We start from the raw sequence: 20488 nt of genomic DNA on the forward strand, positions 1-20488 counted from the left end.
TTATGTTTCATAGTAAATGTGAAGACATGTTAATTGTTTTCTCCTTTATGCCTTTAGTTTTTGAGCCTTGCTGTAGCTAATTGAATGTTTGTTGAGCTTGAACATCCAAAGAGTTTTAGTTAATTATAAAGGTTCATCAGTAGAACATATTATCTTCTGATATCAACTTTGGTCAATTTGTTCATTGCAATCAGTTGAGAACGTAATTGGCCACCTCTGTGCTAAAATACTGCATGTATCTGGACCCAAATAAATAGGGGAAAGTAGGAAAAAAGTTGATGTTTCAGTGCTCGCCATATCTTCTAGTTTGATATCTGTAACTGTTACTAGAATAGTTGTAAGTTTAATGCACTACTCAAGAAAAGTCAACTACATTCACTTTCTGTTTTAAATTTACGCGATCTCTAAAAGTAGGGGCAAAAGTTAGGTTAACTGGGGAATGGTGACAAAAGCAGAATCCCAGTGGTGAATTATCATCACCATAATATTTGGGGATTCTTACCATATGACATAGTATGATTATGTTGTGACTTCCCCACACCGCATCACTGGCTGACACTGGGAGGGACAACTCACAGTGCAATGACATCAGCATGTCACATTGTTCTGATCCTTTTCTAAACATATCTGAGTGAAAAACATGCCTAATAAAGAATTAAAAAGCCCAGCTGAAAGTTGTAATGCTATAATTGATGGGAGTGATGTAGAAACCTGGGTTGTAATTCTGTTTGTTCTTTCTGGGAGTAATTGATCATAGTGGGTCTTACTTCTGAGTAGACTTGCCTAGTGCAGCATCCCCTGTTGGCATATGATTAGTTAAACCTCAGATGCTAACTGCTGACCTTATTTAAAAAAAAAAATCTGTTAAAACCATCTTATTGGGAAAAAAAGCTTAAACACAAGCTTTATTAGGCTGCTTTATTGAAAGAATAAATAGAAAGCCCACCTCCATTGTATTGGGTTCCTTTAAGGGAAAAGATGTCAGTGTTACACAAATGCATCTCTCAGTTAGCTTCCCCTACCTTCCTCCAAACTTCTTTGCATCTGAAGCAACTGTCCCAATGGCTTGTAAGATTGCTTTTGCGGCAGCCTCTCTTGGCCAGCTTTTCAAAGCTGCAATCTCATGCAGTTAATTCAAATCAAATCAGCTTATCAGCTTGGTTCATTGTAAGTCTTTCATAGCTGCTCATGTGTGACTGCCCATTAAAACTTGGCCTGAGCCTTTAAAACATCACAAAAAATCTGCAAATATATTTTACATTCAAGCCTTTGAGCTAGCTAGGCATATTTGTTTTGAGTATTAACCTTTGAAATTGAGCCTTTTTCCAGTGGTTGTAGGGCAAGGCCATGGGTAATATACCAGTTTAACTGAGGTAATTTACCCAATTTTGCTTCATAGAGGTTTACTTTTATTGTTAAAAGAAATCCATCAAAAGTGTGTTAAGTACATGGGCTTTGGTACATAGTCCAACTATCCTCCTAAACGATGCTTTATCATTCATACATATAATATACACTGCACTACACTGATCATCTCAAAAACATGTACATTATCATGTGTGAAATGAGGCTGGCAGACTCATGTCATTGCAGCTATAGGTAACTGCTACACAATCTGTGTTGGAGATGTGCAAATGTCTATGGTTGTTTTGGACACAGCTTTGTTGTTTGGTGGCATGATTCGTTTCAACATTTTGCTTCATTTTGTACCTGATTTGGTGGTTTCTTTGTTTCTGTTTTGTTTTGTTTTTGAATTGTTTCCCATTGATTTTAGTGGGCTACTCTCAAGTTAACTGTAACTTTTAAAAGTTCTTTTCATACTTGGCTATATTTTGCAATGATAAAAGCCTATGAAATGCCATTCAAATACTCAGATGAAGTTTAATCATTTTAAATGACTTTCCCTGGCCTCTCACACATTTTTGTGGTCAGTTTGGCCAAATTTTGCCCCTAGGTAAAAGTTTCCACAAAGTTTCAGAAAGATGGGTGTAGGATTTCAGGAGTTAGCCATGAAGTTTGGGGTGTATTAGTATTGGAAGTTAGTATTGGAAGTTTGGGTTGGTAGTTTTGTTTTGTGCCCAGTTTGCATCAAAGTCAGAAGAACTGCAGAGCTGGCCCTAGGAACATTGCCTGAAAATGTTCAGAATGATAGAGACAGGATTTCTCAAGAAAATCATTATTGGAATGTAGCATGCAATATTTTGCATATTGGAGTTTTTAAGTGCTGAATAAAACTAACACGGGAATATAGATGGAGAATGGAGTGGGATGACTGGATTGAACTAGGAATTGAGAGAGTGGATCTGGATTCTGGAAACACTAACTGAGAAAAAATGAATTGCACATTCATGAACACACAAAATGAATACAGTAATTTCATCAGGAGAAATGTGTGAAATGATTTAAGAAGAAAAAAAATGGAAGGAATTTACTGAACATACTAAATGCTCCAGGAAAAGCTAACTCCAAGAGGGACTGACGACCTATATTTATCCCATTTCCATAGTTGCTCCCAAAGATCACATGACTGGAAGCAAGCACTTGTTTGCGTTTTCTCTAATGGTATCATCAGGGCATTAAAAAGAGCTTGTTATGTGGTATGTCCTACTATGCCAGTGGGCGCCAAATCCCGGCCCATGAGCCAGATCCAGCGCCTATACAAACACCTCCCCTACATGAATAGTGCTTACTGTTCCACTGGGGGGGGGGGGTTGCTAACTCTTTCCCCGATCTCCCCCAAAGTTCATGCCATCTGGCTGCTTCCAGGCAGATGTAGCTAGGCAGCATGAACTTTGGGGGAGATCAGGAATGGAGGTTGCAAGCTCCCCGGTAGACCAGTAAGCTTCGGTCATGCTGGGGAGGCTTTTTTCAGTACTATTCCATGGTAGAAGACTATGGCATACCATCCTTTGTAGCCTTATCTCTTTAGTCAATGAAGCAGAATTAATAACTATAAGCCACATTCTCTTTTTCCTTGGCGGAAGTTTGCTGAGTGGAAAGTTATGGAGCATCTCAAGCTGTAAACCTTCTTTCTCCCACTGCGTGTCCTGTCATGTTCTCTTAAGTTCTACCGAGAGCTTCAATTTAACAATAACACCTTTGGGCCACATTCAGTGAGCAAGGATGCACAGAGTAGTGGTAATGGAAGCTACTTTTGTCATTGAAAGTTGCCAAGGCAACAAATGTGTTTTAGATTTGTAATGTTATTTCTAAAAAAAATGTATGTGGTTTGTATCATACTATCTATTCCACTTCTTGAAACTATCAGGATATTAATGTGTCAAAGTCCTAAGCATCTTTGGCTAGGACTCTGGAAGACATATGCCAACAGGCACAATCCAGAGAAAGCAGCCTATGTGGATCATCTGACTATGTGTATCATACAAGTACCCAAATTAGAGAGCAAGAATTGCCTTGTTTGTGTACCTGTATGATACACGTGGTGGCAGATATGCAATTGCTACTGCAGGAACATGTGAAGAGGCAGTTAGAGTATCTAAGAAAAAGACTAAGAGAGAACGGACTCTGCTTGTCTTTCCAAATGCAAAGGTTTATTGTGGAGCAAAACAGTATCGTCTATAGCAGAAGTTCCCAAAGTCCTAGCTGGACTTTGGTACATCAACTGAGTGTTTGTGGGGATGGGACTGGGGCAGTGCAGTGTTCCAATGGCTCTGCAACAGTCATGGTGCCACAGGAACCCAGGAGCTTTCCTCCTTACCTGGGGGGCCTGCTGGCCTAGTGGAGGGTCCGGGAAGCTCACAGTCCCCTCTGCAGGACTCCCCGATGCTGAAAATCACTCCATTTGGGGATTGGAGCATACTTCTGTTTGCACGAAAACCTGAAGTGCAATCCATTGCCCAAACAGAGTGATTTTCAGCATTGGGGAGGCCCGCTGAGGGGACTGTGGGTTCCCTGGACCCTCCCAAAGGCCAGCAGGAATTCCCAGGTAAGGGGGAAAGCCCCTGGGCTCCAGTGGCAACACAATCGCTGCAGCTCCATTGGGACACATTACTGGGCCACTCCACTTAAGAGTCACAACCCACCACTTTGGGAACCACTGGTCTAAAGAAATCAGAAATATTTTTTCTGTCACATTTTATGACTATCTTAGAAAAGTACACAAATGAAAGCAGTATGCAAGTGTGTATTCCAGGCAAATGCACCAATACAAAGCTACCACACAAGTCCTTCATTATTCTCTGAAACCAAAAGACAGCTCCTTAAAGCTTGCTGCAAAGAAAAAAATGAACAAAAGATTAAATATAGACCACCTTGATTTATAATGGATAGTTTTTTTTTTAAAACTGGAGATAATTAAAACTAAGGGCAGGGGATGGGGGGAGATCTCCCCTGCACTCTCTTTGTACCTTCCAACTTACTCATCAAATGAACAAGATAAGTTGTCTTCAGACTCTGTAAGGAAGGAGATGAGATCCTCTGAGCCCCACTGAAAATCCCACTACTAGGCTCAATGCTATAGCCAGCCAGCCTGTTTCATGTCAGGAGGCATCTGACACTTGTTAAAAGACTGGTTTGAAAGACAGAACTGTATTGTTTCTTTTTTAAAACAAAGTCATACCAGGAAGAAAAAAGCTAACACATTAATATCGCAACCTCTCTCCAGATCACAGGGATCTAGATGGAGATGCGTTGTAATTGTAATGAGTTAGCCTTTGGGCGGGGGGCATTACTTTGTTTTCACTAATCTGTATATGTCATGGCATTAATTAAAAGCACTTGCCTTGTGTGTATACATAGTTTTAATTCCAGTCCTGTGCAGGAACAGTTGCAAGTGCAATAACATTCAGTGCACTATCAGCCACCGTCCATGCTTACAAGCTGACTCATTTTGGTTTCAGGCCCATTATATTCCTTTTTATGGCTTCTTAAATGTTGGCAATGCAAATAAGTTGCAGTAGCAAACAGCTGAGTTGTCCTGTTATGCTAATACCCACAAACATTCTTAAACTCAGGAGATAGCCCAGGATTCCCCAAGTTTGCACTACTGTGTGCAAGATGACTGTACTGTATACAGTATCAGCAAAACTTGTATGGCAATCCCTTTACCATTTTTTTTCTAAAGAAAACAATTATTAGAGTGTGTAGCAGCTTATCCACATCAAAGAAGGCTTGCCTTTAAGCACAAAAAGGAATTGGATGTTTGCTGCTGCCAACCTTGTGTTTGTCTCCCCCAGAAAGTAGTCTCACTTCATGTCCAAGGCCTTGTCTCTCTGTTAACCCTTTCTTCAATGGCAGAAGCAGCACTGACATGACATACATGGCCATCTGCCAAGATGTCATCTTCATAACAACCTTGTGTTATGGTTAGGCACAGTGATGGTACCTGGGCTATGATGGTATTCAGAGAGCTTTGTGAACAGGGAATTGAACAGGGAGCTCCTTAGCTGAAATCCTGCATACAGCCATAGTATATTGACGAAGAGTAACGAAATATCCTGAAAGTAGTATGAAATCAGGGAAGAAAGGTCAGGATTCAAATCTTGTTAGGATTTAAAACTTGAGAAGGAAGAGTTAGGAGTGAATGTTATCAGTTATCAGTCCACATAAGGAAGTTGGAATGGTAAAGCAAGGAGACCTGACCAATGAAAGTAAGATGAAATGGGTAAAAATGCTATTGAGACTCCCAAAAAGATAATTCAAAACCATGACAATTCTCTCTGTCTAATCCAGCATTTCACAAAGTTTGACCCTCATTGTACCACTTTGCATGGTCCACCTATTAGAAGTACCACCAGAAGTAACTGGTGATGATATCATCATCACCAGTTACTTCTGGATTAAGAGGCAGGCGCAACATGACCAACACTGGTAAGAGTCTCAGGGCAGATGGGAGGGCTCTTCTGAGCATGCAAAAAGTACACCCTGGAGCTCTGCCTGCCAAGCTGAGCCTCTTACTCCTCCTTGTCGCATTGCATTGCTAGTCTTACTGCCAGGCAGCGGAGGGCTGGGGTTTCCACAAGTACCACCAGACAACACTTCAAGTACCACCAGTATGAGTACTACTGAATGAGAAACACTGATCTAATTATGAGATTTCTATCCCATGTTCCAGCCTCCAAAGAGTTCCCCAAGGTGGCTTATATCAGATTAAAAACATACAAATAGAATAACACAGCCTGGAAGAGTAGAGTCTTGATTCAGTACAAGGCAGACTCATACATCCATGCTGTCATCTAACTCCAATCTATCAGTGTGACACTGTTTTGCCTTCTATGTTTATGGGGCAATCTGCAGAATCTGTTGGCAGTGGGGAGGTTCACAGCATACCAGGCATGGCATGCACTGTTTCATAATTCTAACTGACCCACATAAAGCAGCTCTATGTGAGGCAATGAATTTTACTCTCGCATGGAAAGCTGCATTGAATTATATTCTCTTTCCCAGAGCTCAGAGGTGAATAATTGCACCTGTCCCACTTGGCTAGACAAAAGACACTAAGTAGGAGCTGTACAGAAAGAGATTTAAAGAAAAAGCAAATTTCATAGTCAGCTAGAAAAACAACTTACTCCATGAAGCTTTTACTTCAGCCCATAAAAAGGGGGAAACTCTACTAGTTCTGTTTTGTCCAGAAACAGCCATTAAGTTTGAATAAAACAATTCATTTGTTTTTATAAGATACACTTATAAAAGTATACAGTGCACTTCAAATATCAAAGTAATTTTTGAAACAACTTCTCTGCTAATCTGATACAAAGCCAATTACGTTCATAGGGACGTTTCCAGATCCTGACCTTATATTAACTCAAGCTTAATCATGTGTCTGTTGTTTTTTTATGTCTTAAAACCATTTCAGTTCCAGTTTCAAATGGAAAGAGATAAAAGTTAGTTTGAGTTAAAGTGAATTTGGGCACAATCCTAACCAGGTCTACTCAGAAGTAAGTCCTATTTTGTTCAATAGGGCTTTCTCTCAGTAAGTGTGGTTAGGATTGTAGCCTTTATGAGTTGTGAATTTGGGGGGTTACATAAGAACATAAGAACAGCCCCACTGGATCAGGCCATAGACCCATCTAGTCCAGCTTCCTGTATCTCACAGCGGCCCACCAAATGCCCCAGGGAGCACACCAGATAACAAGAGACTTGCATCCTGGTGCCCTCCCTTGCATCTGGCATAGCCCATTTCTAAAATCAGGAGGTTGCACATACACATCATGGCTCGTACCCCGTAATGGATTTTTTCTCCAGAAACTTGTCCAATCCGCTTTTAAAGGCGTCCAGGCCAGTCGCCATCACCACATCCTGTGGCAAGGAGTTCCACAGCCCAACCACACGCTGAGTAAAGAAATGTTTTATTTTGTCTGTTCTAACTCTCCCAATACTCAATTTTAGTGGATGTCCCCTGGTTCTGGTGTTACGTGAGAGTGTAAAGAGCATCTCCCTATCCACTCTGTCCATCCCTGCATAATTTTGTATGTCTCAATCATGTCCCCCCTCAGGCTTCTCTTTTCTAGGCTGAAGAGGCCCAAACGCCGTAGCCTTTACTCATAAGGAAGGTGCCCCAGCCCCGTAATCATCTTAGTCGCTCTCTTTTGGACCTTTTCCATTTCCACTATGTCTTTTTTGAGATGCGGTGACCAGAACTGAACACAATACTCCAGGTGTGGCCTTACCATCGATTTGTACAACAGCATTATAATATTAGCCGTATTGTTCTCAATACCTTTCCTAATGATCCCGGGCATAAAATTGGCCTTCTTCACTGCTGCCGCACATTGGGTCGACACTTTCATCGACCTGTCCACCACCACCCCAAGATCTCTCTCCTGATCTGTCACAGACAGCTCAGAACCCATTCGCCTATATGTGAAATTTTGATTTTTTTTGCCCCAATGTGCATGACTTTACACTTACTGATAGTGAAGCGCATCTGCCATTTTGTTGCCCATTCTGCCAGTCTGGAGAGATCCTTCTGGAGCTCCTCACAATCACTTCTGGTCTTCACCACTCGGAAAAGTTTGGTGTTGTCCGCAAACTTTGCAACCTCACTGCTCAACCCTGTCTCCAGGTCATTTATGAAGAGGTTGAAAAGCACTGGTTCCAGGACAGATCCTTGGGGCACACTGCTTTTCACTTTTCTCCATTGTGAAAATTGCCCATTGACACCCACTCTCTGTTTCCTGGTCTTCAACCAGTTCTCAATCCATGAGAGGACCTGTCTTCTAATTCCCTGACTGTGGAGTTTTTTCAGTAGCCTTTGGTGAGGGACCGTGTCAAATGCTTTCTGAAAGTCCAGATATATAATGTCCACGAGTTCTCCCGCATCCACATGCCTATTGACCTTTTCAAAGAATTATATAAGGTTCGTGAGGCAAGACTTACCCTTACAGAAGCCATGCTGATTCTCCCTCAGCAAGGCCTGTTCATCTATGTGCTTTGAGATTCTATCTTTGATGAGGCATTCCACCGTCTTACCCGGTATAGATGTTAGGCTGACCGGCCTATAGTTTCCAGGGTCCCCCCTGTTTCCCTTTTTAAAGATCGGCGTGACATTTGCTAACCTCCAATCTTCTGGCACTGTGGCCGTTTTGAGGGACAAGTTGCACATTTTAGTCAAGAGATCAGCAACTTCATTCTTCAATTCCTTAATAACTCTTGGGTGGATGCCATCAGGGCCCGGTGACTTATTGATCTTTAATTTATCAATGAGGTCTGAAACATCTTCTCTTTTAACCTCTATCTGACTTAACTCCTCGGTCAGGAGGGGCCGTTCGGGCAGCGGTATCTGCCCAAGGTCTTCTGCCGTGAAGACAGATGCAAAGAACTCATTTAATTTCTCTGCCATCTCTAAGTCTCCTTTTATCTCCCCTTTCCCTCCCTCATCATCTAGAGGGCCAACCGCTTCTCTGGTGGGTTTCCTGCTTCTAACATATTGATTGCTCCTCTGTATGTGTGGGTGTCCCCGTGTGAGCCCTCAGGATGGCACTGCTTTCTACTGAAGTAAAATTTGAAAAAAAAAACGTAGAACTTCTTCCAGAGTCAGTGTTCCACAGCTAAGATTTCTTTTGAAGAGAAGCAAAAGAGAAGCAAAAGAAGTTTCCTTAAGCCTGAGGGGAAGTCTCAGATTGGTTTTAAGTACATCCCTGGCTATGCCAGCAGCTACTTTGAGTAACTTGTACTGTATAAGTCCTTACTCTTTCACAGCTGCTGCATACATTGTATTTAGTAAGGAGAAACCACTGAAAATATGTGAATTCCACACATATGCCCATTGCCTTCAAACAGTCTCACTGTGCAGATAGTCCTCATAATGTTGTGAGTACATATGAGCATGAGCCCTGCTAGACCAGAGTCTACCAAGTATAGCACTTCCCCTGTCTTTTCTGTCAGGCCAACAATGACTAATGTTAGTTAAAGTATTGTTTTCCTCTAATTCCGTGGTTCCCAAACTGGTGGGTCACAACCCCCCAGGCAAACTGGAAAAGGACTATTCCCCTTAAGGGGAATGACCCAGAAACTGGCAGCAACATGATTATTACGATTGCGCGGCTGCAGGGCAGGGCGATTTTCTTTCACTTACCAGGGGGTCGCTATGAGGATCCAGAGCAGTGATTTTCAAACTTTTGCACCTCATGGCACACTGGCAAGACATTAAAATAGTCAAGGCACATCACCAGTTTTTTGACAATTGACGAGGCACACTGTGCTGCCAATGGAAGGTTCGCATCCCCAATGGCCCTAGTAATAAATGACCCTCTCCTAAATTGTCACCTGGGGACCATTCACGGCACACCAATGTGCCTTGGGACAGTGGTTGAAAATGGCTGGTCCAGATGGTCTGGGGAACCTGCGACCCCCTCTGCAGTCCCCCCAGCAGCTTGAAAATCTTGAAAAAATGGGGAAAACCCATTTCTGGTTTTCGTCCTGAAACGGGAAGATTTTTCCTCTTTTTTTCAAGATTTTGAGGCTGCCGGAAGGGCTGCAGAGGGGGCTGCAGGCTCCTCAGACCCTCTAAAAAGCCATAGTGACCTGAATAGGACTTTGGGAGCCACTGCTCTAATAACTTTGCTCAGATGGTGTGGAGGTCCAAGAAATTTGATACACTAAGACAGCAGTCCTATGTACAGTTACCTGGAAGTAAGTGCTTGTTAGTTGAGGGGGACCTACCTTCTCAAAATAACTATGTCTTCACTGTCAGGTTCTATTCAGTGTGAATATCCACATATTCTTCTGTCCTTTGTCCTTAGGGCTGGCACAAGTGTTGTTTTGGGGACTGAACTGCTGCTGAAAATAGCATTTCCATGGCAACAGATGCCCGCTCCCCACTGTATCATTTGGAAACACTTCCCATACAACTGATCTCTATCACATTGGTTGACTGACCACACCCCCTCACATTTATGGTAGTTGGGTATACAGTATGGATGCTTGATGTGTGATTTGGTTGTTGTTGTTGTTGTTTTAAGCTGCAGCCATAAGGCAAAACTAACATGTGATCCAGCCCCTAATATTCAGTCATTTTAGTATCTCGGTTTGTACCTGCAGAATGGATCCTCCTTAGAGGAGTTTTCCTTATGAAACATAGATTGTCGTCACCACCACAATTACTCTGTTGAAATCACAGATTCAACCTGAGCTGTCTTTTTGCTGTGCATGTATACAAGCTATAGTGGTGGCGGCAGCTGTAATTTCCATTTTTTACATCAGTGTCAATGCAATGGAACAATAGGGAACCAATTCTTCTGAATCTGTACATAAAGCAAACCGGTGCATTGTGTAAACAGACCATATATACAAAAGTCTGCTTATTTTTTTTTAAAAAAAATATGCATTTCCCTGAAGAGGGGAAAAAACGCACAATGTGCTACAGCTACGTGGAAAAAGCTTGGGGTTTGGGAATAGCCAGCTGTGCTCTTGTTCCATGGCTTGATGTAGTCAGAACATTGCATCCTGCTCCTGCCATATGGTAGAGTAGTGGAAAGAATCATGTTACATTTAACAACAGACAGGAAGCATGTTAAAGCTTCTGTAAGACATGTCTGCTCTTCATAGCCAAAATGTTGTGACACACACACACAAAAACACCCTCAGCCTCTGGAAGATGTGACATCAGCATAAAATCCTTCCACTTGGAGAAGGATAGTTTCCTTCAACCTCTGAGCCAGTTCTTTTGGCTAATATATTTGCAGGAGGGAAGAGAGCTTTTATACACAAATGCGAGTTATGCTCTATCAATGGCTGTTCGGTAATGTCCATTTCAGGTGGCACTGATGGATTGACAAAAAGGAGAGAACAAACTCATCAGAGAACTGTTTGCAGGACCAGCTCCAGGTTTGAGGGAACTCTCAGTAAGGTGCTCTTTGATGGACCTCCCTCCTACCTGAGCAGGCCCTCACCCCACCTTGTTTTGGTGACACATGTTTCTTTTCAATGGCTTTCTAGTCAGCAACCATCAGTTAATGCCTACGTGATTCTGCCCCCCCCCCATAATGCTCCACAAAGCATAGCATATCCTCAGATCTTGTACAACAACATGTGAGGCGTTGTAGGGGGGGAAGATGGAGAGTGGCAGTCAGCAACTGCCATCTATAATGGTTGGCAACCTTCTGTCTCGAAAGACTATGGTATAAGCCTACAGCGGTCTCCCATCCAAGTACTAACCAGGCCTGACCCATTAGCTTCCACACATTAGCTTCCGAGATCAGGCATGTGCAGGGTAACATTTGAAGTTACTTAATCATGTGACATGGGGCCAGCCTTAGCCTGGACACCTCCATTCAAAGCAGTCTTGATATTGCTGCTAAGCAGGGTCAGGCCTGGTTAGTACTTGGATGGGAGACCGCCTGGGAATACCGGGTGCTGTAGGCTTATACCATAGTCTTTCGAGACTGAAGGTTGCCAACCATCTATAATGCTGCTCTTGCATCTCCTTCTTACAAATTTCTTTTATTCTCATTGCCACCTGGCCAGGGATGTGCTAAAGGGCAGGCCTACCGGGACATGTGCTGGGGATGCCTGGCACGTTGAAGATTATGGCTGATCTACCCCACCTCATGGCAGCCTAGATGTTGTCTTAGGAAAGTCTGAAGTCACTGCACAAGTCTAGATTTTATATATTAAAATATATTAGCAAAGTGAAAGTTTAAGCAGCTAGAAATTCCAGAGTAATTCAAAGGAATTCTCCTTTGAACCCTCAAGGCAGTGCCAGCACAAGGTTACTGATGTTCTTGGAGCAAACTGTGCCCTACATGGTGCTCCCAAATGGTGCACTGGGCACTACTGTGCATCTGGTATTGAGGGTTCAGGGGTTGGCTTGATCAGGCTGGCCCAGTGGGTGATAGCCAATGGCCTTACATGGCTGCCCTCTGACATCACACATTTAGGGCCTTCATGTTTCATAAGCAGCTTCAGTTCATGTCGTGTGTTTTTATATGCATGTGAATCTATATCATGTATAATCACTGGATCATGCCCCTGCTCTTTTAAGATGTTAATTTTGTATATGTTACGTTATTTCATAAGAACATAAGAACAGCCCCACTGGATCAGGCCATAGGGCCATCAAGTCCAGCTTCCTGTATTTCACAGCGGCCCACCAAATGTCCCAGGGAGCACACCAGATAACGAGAGACCTCATCCTGGTACCCTCCCTTGCATCTGGCCTTCTGACATAGCCCATTTCTAAAATCAGGAGGTTGCGCATACACATCATGGCTTGTACCCCGTAATGGATTTTTCCTCCAGAAACTTGTCCAATCCCCTTTTAAAGGCACCCAGGCCAGATGCTGTCACCACATCAGGGAAGAGTTCGAAGCATGTATAAAAGATCATATTCACATGCTCGGAATACCTGCAAAGGGATGAAGCCAGGATAAACTATGAGGAGGAGTTCCCTCCACTGATGAGGAAAAGTTGCCAAAGCAAATTATTACTACATTTTGGCCCAAGGCTTGGTGGCAGACTGTGAAAGTGTCAGAGAAAACACACAAGTCCTGACTTGTGTTTAGTTGCAATTAAAGGGGGTGTTTAGTTGCAATTAAAGGGGGTATGTAGCAGGGGGTTTCATTAGCATAAAAACAGCTTGCATTTGGCACAGAATCCTGTTGCTGACATTGCAGGTCCATCACTCGTGTGTTTTTTTCTTTCGAACCTGCATTCAAAGATGGTCTGTGATCTTTGGAATTTGTAGGCATAGCTTCCGCACCTAGGGTCAGTCCTCATGACACTGTCACTCATCTGTATTGTATTGGCAACCTTCAGTCTCGAAAGACTATGGTATCGCGCTCTGAAAGGTGGTTCTGGCACAGTGTCTAGTGTGGCTGAAAAGGCCAATCCGGGAGTGACAATCCCTTCCACACCGGGAGCAAGTGCAGTCTGTCCCTGGTCTGTCTCCCTGGCTATGGGCCTTCCTTCTTTGCCTCTTAGCCTCAGACTGTTGGCAAAGTGTCTCTTCAAACTGGGAAAGGCCATGCTGCACAGCCTGCCTCCAAGCGGGCCGCTCAGAGGCCAGGGTTTCCCACTTGTTGAGGTCCATCCCTAAGGCCTTCAGATCCCTCTTGCAGATGTCCTTGTATCGCAGCTGTGGTCTACCTGTAGGGCGCTTTCCTTGCACGAGTTCTCCATAGAGGAGATCCTTTGGGATCCGGCCATCATCCATTCTCACGACATGACCAAGCCAACGCAGGCGTCTCTGTTTCAGCAGTGAATACATGCTAGGGATTCCAGCACGTTCCAGGACTGTGTTGTTTGGAACTTTGTCCTGCCAGGTGATGCCGAGGATGCGTCGGAGGCAGCGCATGTGGAAAGCGCTCAGTTTCCTCTCCTGTTGTGAGCAAAGAGTCCATGACTCGCTGCAGTACAGAAGTGTACTCAGGACGCAAGCTCTGTAGACCTGGATCTTGGTATGTTCCGTCAGCTTCTTGTTGGCCCAGACTCTCTTTGTGAGTCTGGAAAACGTGGTAGCTGCTTTACCGATGCGCCTGTTTAGCTCGGCATCGAGAGAATGAGTGTCGGAGATCGTTGAGCCAAGGTACACAAAGTCATGGACAACCTCCAGTTCATGCTCAGAGATTGTAATGCAGGGAGGTGAGTCCACATCCTGAACCATGACCTGTGTTTTCTTCAGGCTGATTGTCAGTCCAAAATCTTGGCAGGCCTTGCTAAAACGATCCATGAGCTGCTGGAGATCTTTGGCAGAGTGGGTAGTGACAGCTGCATCGTCGGCAAAGAGGAAGTCACGCAGACATTTCAGCTGGACTTTGGATTTTGCTCTCAGTCTGGAGAGGTTGAAGAGCTTTCCGTCTGATCTGGTCCGGAGATAGATGCCTTCTGTTGCAGTTCCAAAGGCCTGCTTCAGCAGGACAGCGAAGAAAATCCCAAACAAGGTTGGTGCAAGAACACAGCCCTGCTTCACTCCGCTTCGGATGTCAAAAGGGTCTGATGTGGAGCCATCGAAGACAACAGTGCCCTTCATGTCCTTGTGGAAGGATCTGATGATGCTGAGGAGCCTGGGTGGACATCCAATCTTGGGGAGAATCTTGAAGAGGCCGTCTCTGCTGACCAGGTCGAAAGCCTTTGTGAGATCTATGAAGGCTATAAAGAGTGGCTGTCGTTGTTCCCTGCATTTCTCCTGCAGTTGTCTAAGGGAGAATACCATATCAGTGGTGGACCTGTTGGCTCGGAATCCACACTGCGATTCTGGATAGACGCTCTCTGCAAGTACCTGGAGCCTCTTTAGTACAACTCGGGCAAACAGCTTTCCTACAACGCTAAGGAGAGAGATGCCGCGGTAGTTGTTGCAGTCACCCCTGTCACCTTTGTTCTTGTACAGCGTGATGATGTTTGCATCCCTCATGTCTTGAGGTACTCCACCTTCTCTCCAGCAGAGACAGAGGATTTCATGCAGCTCAGTGACGATGATCTCTTTGCAGCATTTTAGGACTTCAGCAGGGATGCTGTCTTTTCCAGGTGCCTTGCCAAAGGCAAGGGAGTCCAGGGCCACGTGAAGTTCTTCTAGGGTTGGTTCACTGTCAAGCTCTTCCAGCACAGGCAGGCACTCAATGTTGTTCAGTGCTTCTTCGGTGACTACATTTTCTCTGGAATATAGCTCAGAATATAGCTCTGGAATATAGAGCAATTTCTCTGGAATATAGCTCTGGAATATAGAGCAATTTCTCTGGAATATAGCTCTGGAATATAGCTCTGGAATATAGCTCAGGCCCGGCCGACGCAAACGCATCCAACAGATGGGAACATTTCAAGAATACCGTTTACAACACCGCCTTGTCCATATTCGGCAAGAAGACCAACAAGGCGGCAGACTGGTTTGAAGCCCACTCTGAGGAGTTGACACCAGTCATTGAGGAAAAGAGGAGAGCTCAAGCAGCATACAAGGTCTGTCCCAGTGAGCGCAACCTGCAGGTCCTCCGAACTGCTCGCAGCAAAGTCCAACAGACTGCCAGGAGATGTGCTAACGACTACTGGCTCCAGCTCTGTTCCGAGATACAGATAGCAGCTGACACGGGCAACATCAAGGGGATGTATGATGGTATCAAGCAGGCCCTAGGTCCAACACAGAAGAAAATTGCCCCTCTGAAGTCTGCCACAGGCGAGGTCATCCAGGATCGGGCGCAGCAGATGGAACGCTGGGTGCAGCACTACTCTGAGCTATATTCCAGAGAAAATGTAGTCACCGAAGAAGCACTGAACAACATTGTCACTCATCACACACATTCTAAGACAGCCTATTTGAAATCTCCATTGGAAGACAGCTAAAAGGAATAAAGTAATTCCATCATTTTCAATTAGCAATGCTCTCCAATGAAGAGGAAGTTGATACATTGGGCATGGTTTCATAATCAAGTTTCAGAGCTTGTTAACTTGCACGATCAGGAACAAGGAACTCTGAGCTCAAAACATCTTGCTCATTATCTTGGATCAATTACCCACCGCTCTGCTTCTTGTGGAATGTGAATTCCACCAGTGCTAGCAACACTGTTGTTTACATGTCGCTATGCCTTCTAATTCTGAGACATAATCAACAACTTTTGCACAACGGGGGGCTCTTCACTATCTTTCATTCAGTCGCATGATAACTGATCATGTTCACAATACAATGATGACAACGTTGACAATAACAATAAATTAATGACAATGCTAACATTAATAGTGCACACATCTATTAAAGGCCAAATTTTGGGGTGGGGGGTTAGGATCTTCACTTACTAGTCACCACCACCAAGCAACAACTGGGTGAAACTCTCTTATCACACCCCATGTCAACAATTCCACTCATCAGCTTTCCTGGCGGGGATGCAGAGCACACAGTTCTCCCATTGTTTTCCTTCTATGTCTGCTAGGGGAAAAAAGGCATAAAAGAAGTAGGCATATTTTCCTCATGCCTCTGTTCCTGGTGTTTTTTAAAGCAGCCTGCAACTTTAAGAAAACCCCTCCTTCCAGCCCTCATGTTTGCTGCTGCTGGAGAGAAAAGAGGGGTCTTCTCTAAATTTCAGGCAGCTTTCGGAAAAACAGAGCTGGCCAGGAAACATCTGATTGTTTCTATCTGTTTTTGCATGTGAGAAAAGACTTTGCCTGTCTCTCCGTTCCTGCACGTTTGCTACAGGGCAGGAGGGACAGAAAGTCTTCTCTCATTTGCAAAGACAGACCAAAAAAAAAAGGGGGGGGTGTTTCCTAAATAGCTCTGTGTAGTTCAAAGATGCCTGCTATTTAGAGAGCCCCTGCTTCTCCCTCCGCACCATCAGCAAGCACAAGGACTGGAAGGAGAGGCCTGGTGGTCTTGAATTGGCAGGCAGCAATGAAGAACAAAGAGAGGAAGAGGCAGTGTGTGCTTTCTTTTCCACTCAGGGGTGATGATTCCAGCTTCTCCATGCCAACCTTGGGGGGGGGGGGGAGGTCATGGAAGTTGAATTTAATTGCCTCTGTCAAGTCACAGGTTTTGGAGTTGAATTTGCAATTCAAACTAAAGGAGTTTCCTGCCAGCATCTCTGAGCCAGGCACTCTCTTGAGATTGGTTCCTATTCCCCATATGACTCTTGCTTACCTCAGTGTGCACACCAAACCCTGTTCCTACTCCCCACCCTGCACTATACCTGGCAGTTGTGACCGACCTGGTTAATAACACCAGTGGCATTTCTACAGGAGCAAGGGGACAAAAACCCCAGGGTGCCACACCACTGGGGGTGGTGCCATCTTCCTTGCCCCCCCCACCGCCTCTGCCCCCCACCCCCATCCAGAGGCCTTTAAATCCCACTTCTCGGTTTCAGCTGAAATCCCGAAGTGAGGTTTAAAGCTCCTCCAATGGCCTTCTCTCCACGTATGGCCAGCCCTCCAAAAGCCCCTGGATGGCTGGGGGGGGGGTCAGCAATTGGTGGTGGGGTACCCTGCAATCCTGACCCCGGGCAACACAGGGGACAGAATTGCCAGTTAATAACACCATAACCTGAACATAGTCTGAACTGGGCAAAAAACTCCTCACCTAAGGCCTGTCAAGTGAAGAATGAAAAATTCCTACCTGGTTCCATGATGCCAATCAGCTAGTCTAAGAGTATTCCAAACAGCTTCAGGATTCAGCCAAACCAAGCTTGTGATGGAGAGCAGCCTCAATTGCTATTCTTGAACCACTTTCTATTCCCCTCACGTAAGAAGGAATGGGGCACAAATACCTTGTCTAAGGGAAGGGTGGAATTTTCCAAGGCTATCTACTACTTGCAGAAAATCCTGGCTCTCCCTATAGCAAGGTCAGAGGGCTTGGGGAGGAAAGGCTTTGGTTTTTTAACTTGAGCTGAGATTTTTTTGCATAAATGAGAGCATGAAGTGGTTCCCCTTTTCACTTTGTATTTGGTGAAGGGGTTGGGGAAAAGGAAATGTCTTGTACAGCCCTTTAAAGGAGGTTTTAAAAAAGAAAAAGAAGCGGGTGGGTTTTCTACTTTTTGTGCTGTATGCTGCAGCACAAATTAGAGACATCCTTGCTAGCACTACAAGCCCAGCTGCACATGCCAAAGCAGTGGGAATGGATAGTTGACAGTGAGAGGCTTGGCTAGTAAACAAAACTGGTTTGCTAGCCAAGTAACTTCTGGTATTACACGTGGTATTGTGTACGGGAGCTCTGCAGAATGTGAATGTGATGCAAAACCACAATGACTTTCCAAGCCAATTTGTGTGTTTCGTGTGCACTGTCTGTACAGTAGCTATAATCAAAATTAATCATACCTTTTTAATTGCACATGCATAAATCTGAAGTTGTCAGGGAACAACACTAAACACCTGAGAAGAAGGTCTATATATGGGTGGATCGGAAATGGGGCATGTTCTCAGTATAATTATAGAACTAGTCCCGAACTTGTCTCTGTATTACAGTTTTGGCATTCTTCGCAGTCTTGAGAGGAAACAGCTATCCTTATTTACTTCCTTGCATTCCAAAGTAACCCTGAGTCAGTGATGGGGAAAAAAAGACAGTTAATATATGGCAAGCCTGCGATCAGCTAGTAGTAGCTACAATGGCTCCAGTGGGGAAGCTAACATGTAGTGATCCCAATATGTACCTGGTGTTTGGTCAATTTCATGGAGCATCAGTGTACTTCTTGTGTAACAGAACCAATGTGCAAAGGGGACGTGCGCAGTTTGTGCTTGGATCAATCATGGAAGTGGTGATGTGTGGGGAATAGGAATATGTAGTTCTCATATGCTAACAGCTTACTCCTAGAGACACTGCAACGGTCTGCTGTCTGCAGCTGTACAAGCCTGTGAACATCCTATTTGTAATCTCCATGTGGTTGCCTGCCTTTCCTGTGGTGGATGTGTTGGAGTTGGAGAACCCAGGATGGGAGGAGATCCTTAACTATTTACTCCATTTTAGGCTGCCATGGGGTTTCAAGTTTCAAGGCTCCCATGCAGCATCTTTGTCCTGAAGGTCAAAACATAACACCACTAAACTAGGATTCTTTGAATGCTGTAACCTTTTTTCTCTTATTCTAATCCAAGGCAGAAGGCTATTTCTGTATGATCTACAAAAAGAATGTTCAAATTCAGCCCATTTCTAAACAGTTCTTTTCAGTAAACCATTGTAGTGTTTTACCCTCCTGGCTTTTCAGCTGCCAAAAGGTCTTTTGTATTGTTTGTCCTCTTTCCGAGCGTAGTCAACTTCAATCTACGGAAGTTTAAGAAAATAATCTTTTAATGTGAAAACCCTGTGTGCTATCAAGAAAGGGTAAATGCAATTTTGATTCTCTCCACCCTTCACAAAATGGCAAATGAAAAACTTAGTGAACAGAGATAAGTCTGTTTCTCAGCTTAGCTGTGTTTGAATAGCTTAATTAGACTTTGGATTTAAGGTGTTTTATGAGAAGAAAATTGTTTTTCAATAGTTCAGTGGCAAAAAGAAGTCAGAAAACGAGGCCAGGAGGGCACTTTCCCATGTTCTTTAACTTGATTAAATGTAGCGAGGGGGTCCTTTTTCACGAAATAAATTACCTTTGTCCTGCATGGATGTTGATATAAACTTTAAATGCTAAATGCTGTGCTTTGCCATTTCATTCCAATGGTTCTTCTCGCAGGAAATCTGGTTTTGTGCAAAGGATAGATTTATAGTTTCTTGAAAGAGAAGGAAAAGAAAAAACATCACCCCAAAGGTTTATGTATTCAACAATGAAAAAACACGAGAAGCTAATCAATGCACTTGTATGTCATCATTTATCGTTTAAACATTCCAAGCATACTTTCATCACTGCTGTGATGACAATTTAATATCTCCCCCATTACTATCCTGGAGTGGAGAGCTAACAGTGCCTTGAATTGATTGTACATTATTATTTTGAACTAACTTATGAAAAACTATGAACCCTTCATCTGGGCGTAGTGTTTATCGATTCGCCTGATCAGAATTTGATTGGGTTAATAGTAGCATTTAGAATTCTTTATACTTCTGGGAGTTGAGAAGCGGGTTGATTTTAAATACCACATTAAATCGCTAAATCGGCTCTTGTTTATCCTTTTCTTGATTTCAGATGTATTAGCATTTTGAGGAAATTATAGGTTTGTTTTTTGTGTGTGTTTTTTTTAAACCAGTGTGAATTGGAAGAAAGTGAACCAAAAGGCACGCAGGCATTGTGAATGTATCCTCATTGTTTCAAACTTAATTCCCTCAAGACAATTGCAAATTTATGAATATTGATTTATCTCTGTACTTCTCTGTCTGTTTTGGATTTGTATCCAGAATCCTATTTCTAGAAGCATACCACCACCAATGGTAATGCATATCTGAGAAGAATAAATGCATGGTGAGCCTGGTTTGGAGAATTTTGGCAACAACAGTATTCAATAGCATAGCTAATAAAAGAGTAGCCCAGTACCAAGTGGAAAATGATGGGGATTGGACGAGTTTCTGGAGGAAAAATCCATTATGGGGTACAAGCCATGATGTGTATGCGCAACCTCCTGATTTTAGGAATGGGTTAAGTCAGAATGCCAGGTGTAGGGGAGGGCACCAGGATGAGGTCTCTTGTTATCTGGTGTGCTC

The 20488-nt window shown here is 43.7% G+C and overlaps 1 protein-coding gene across 3 annotated transcripts in view; it reads left to right on the plus strand.

Moving 5' to 3' along the window:
* RBMS3 (RNA binding motif single stranded interacting protein 3) overlaps window positions 1–20488 on the plus strand; it is an 851530-nt gene that overhangs the window by 234261 nt on the left and 596781 nt on the right. The window lies entirely within an intron of this gene.

Source organism: Tiliqua scincoides, chromosome 5 (assembly GCF_035046505.1).
Source record: "Tiliqua scincoides isolate rTilSci1 chromosome 5, rTilSci1.hap2, whole genome shotgun sequence".
Taxonomy (NCBI): domain Eukaryota; kingdom Metazoa; phylum Chordata; class Lepidosauria; order Squamata; family Scincidae; genus Tiliqua; species Tiliqua scincoides.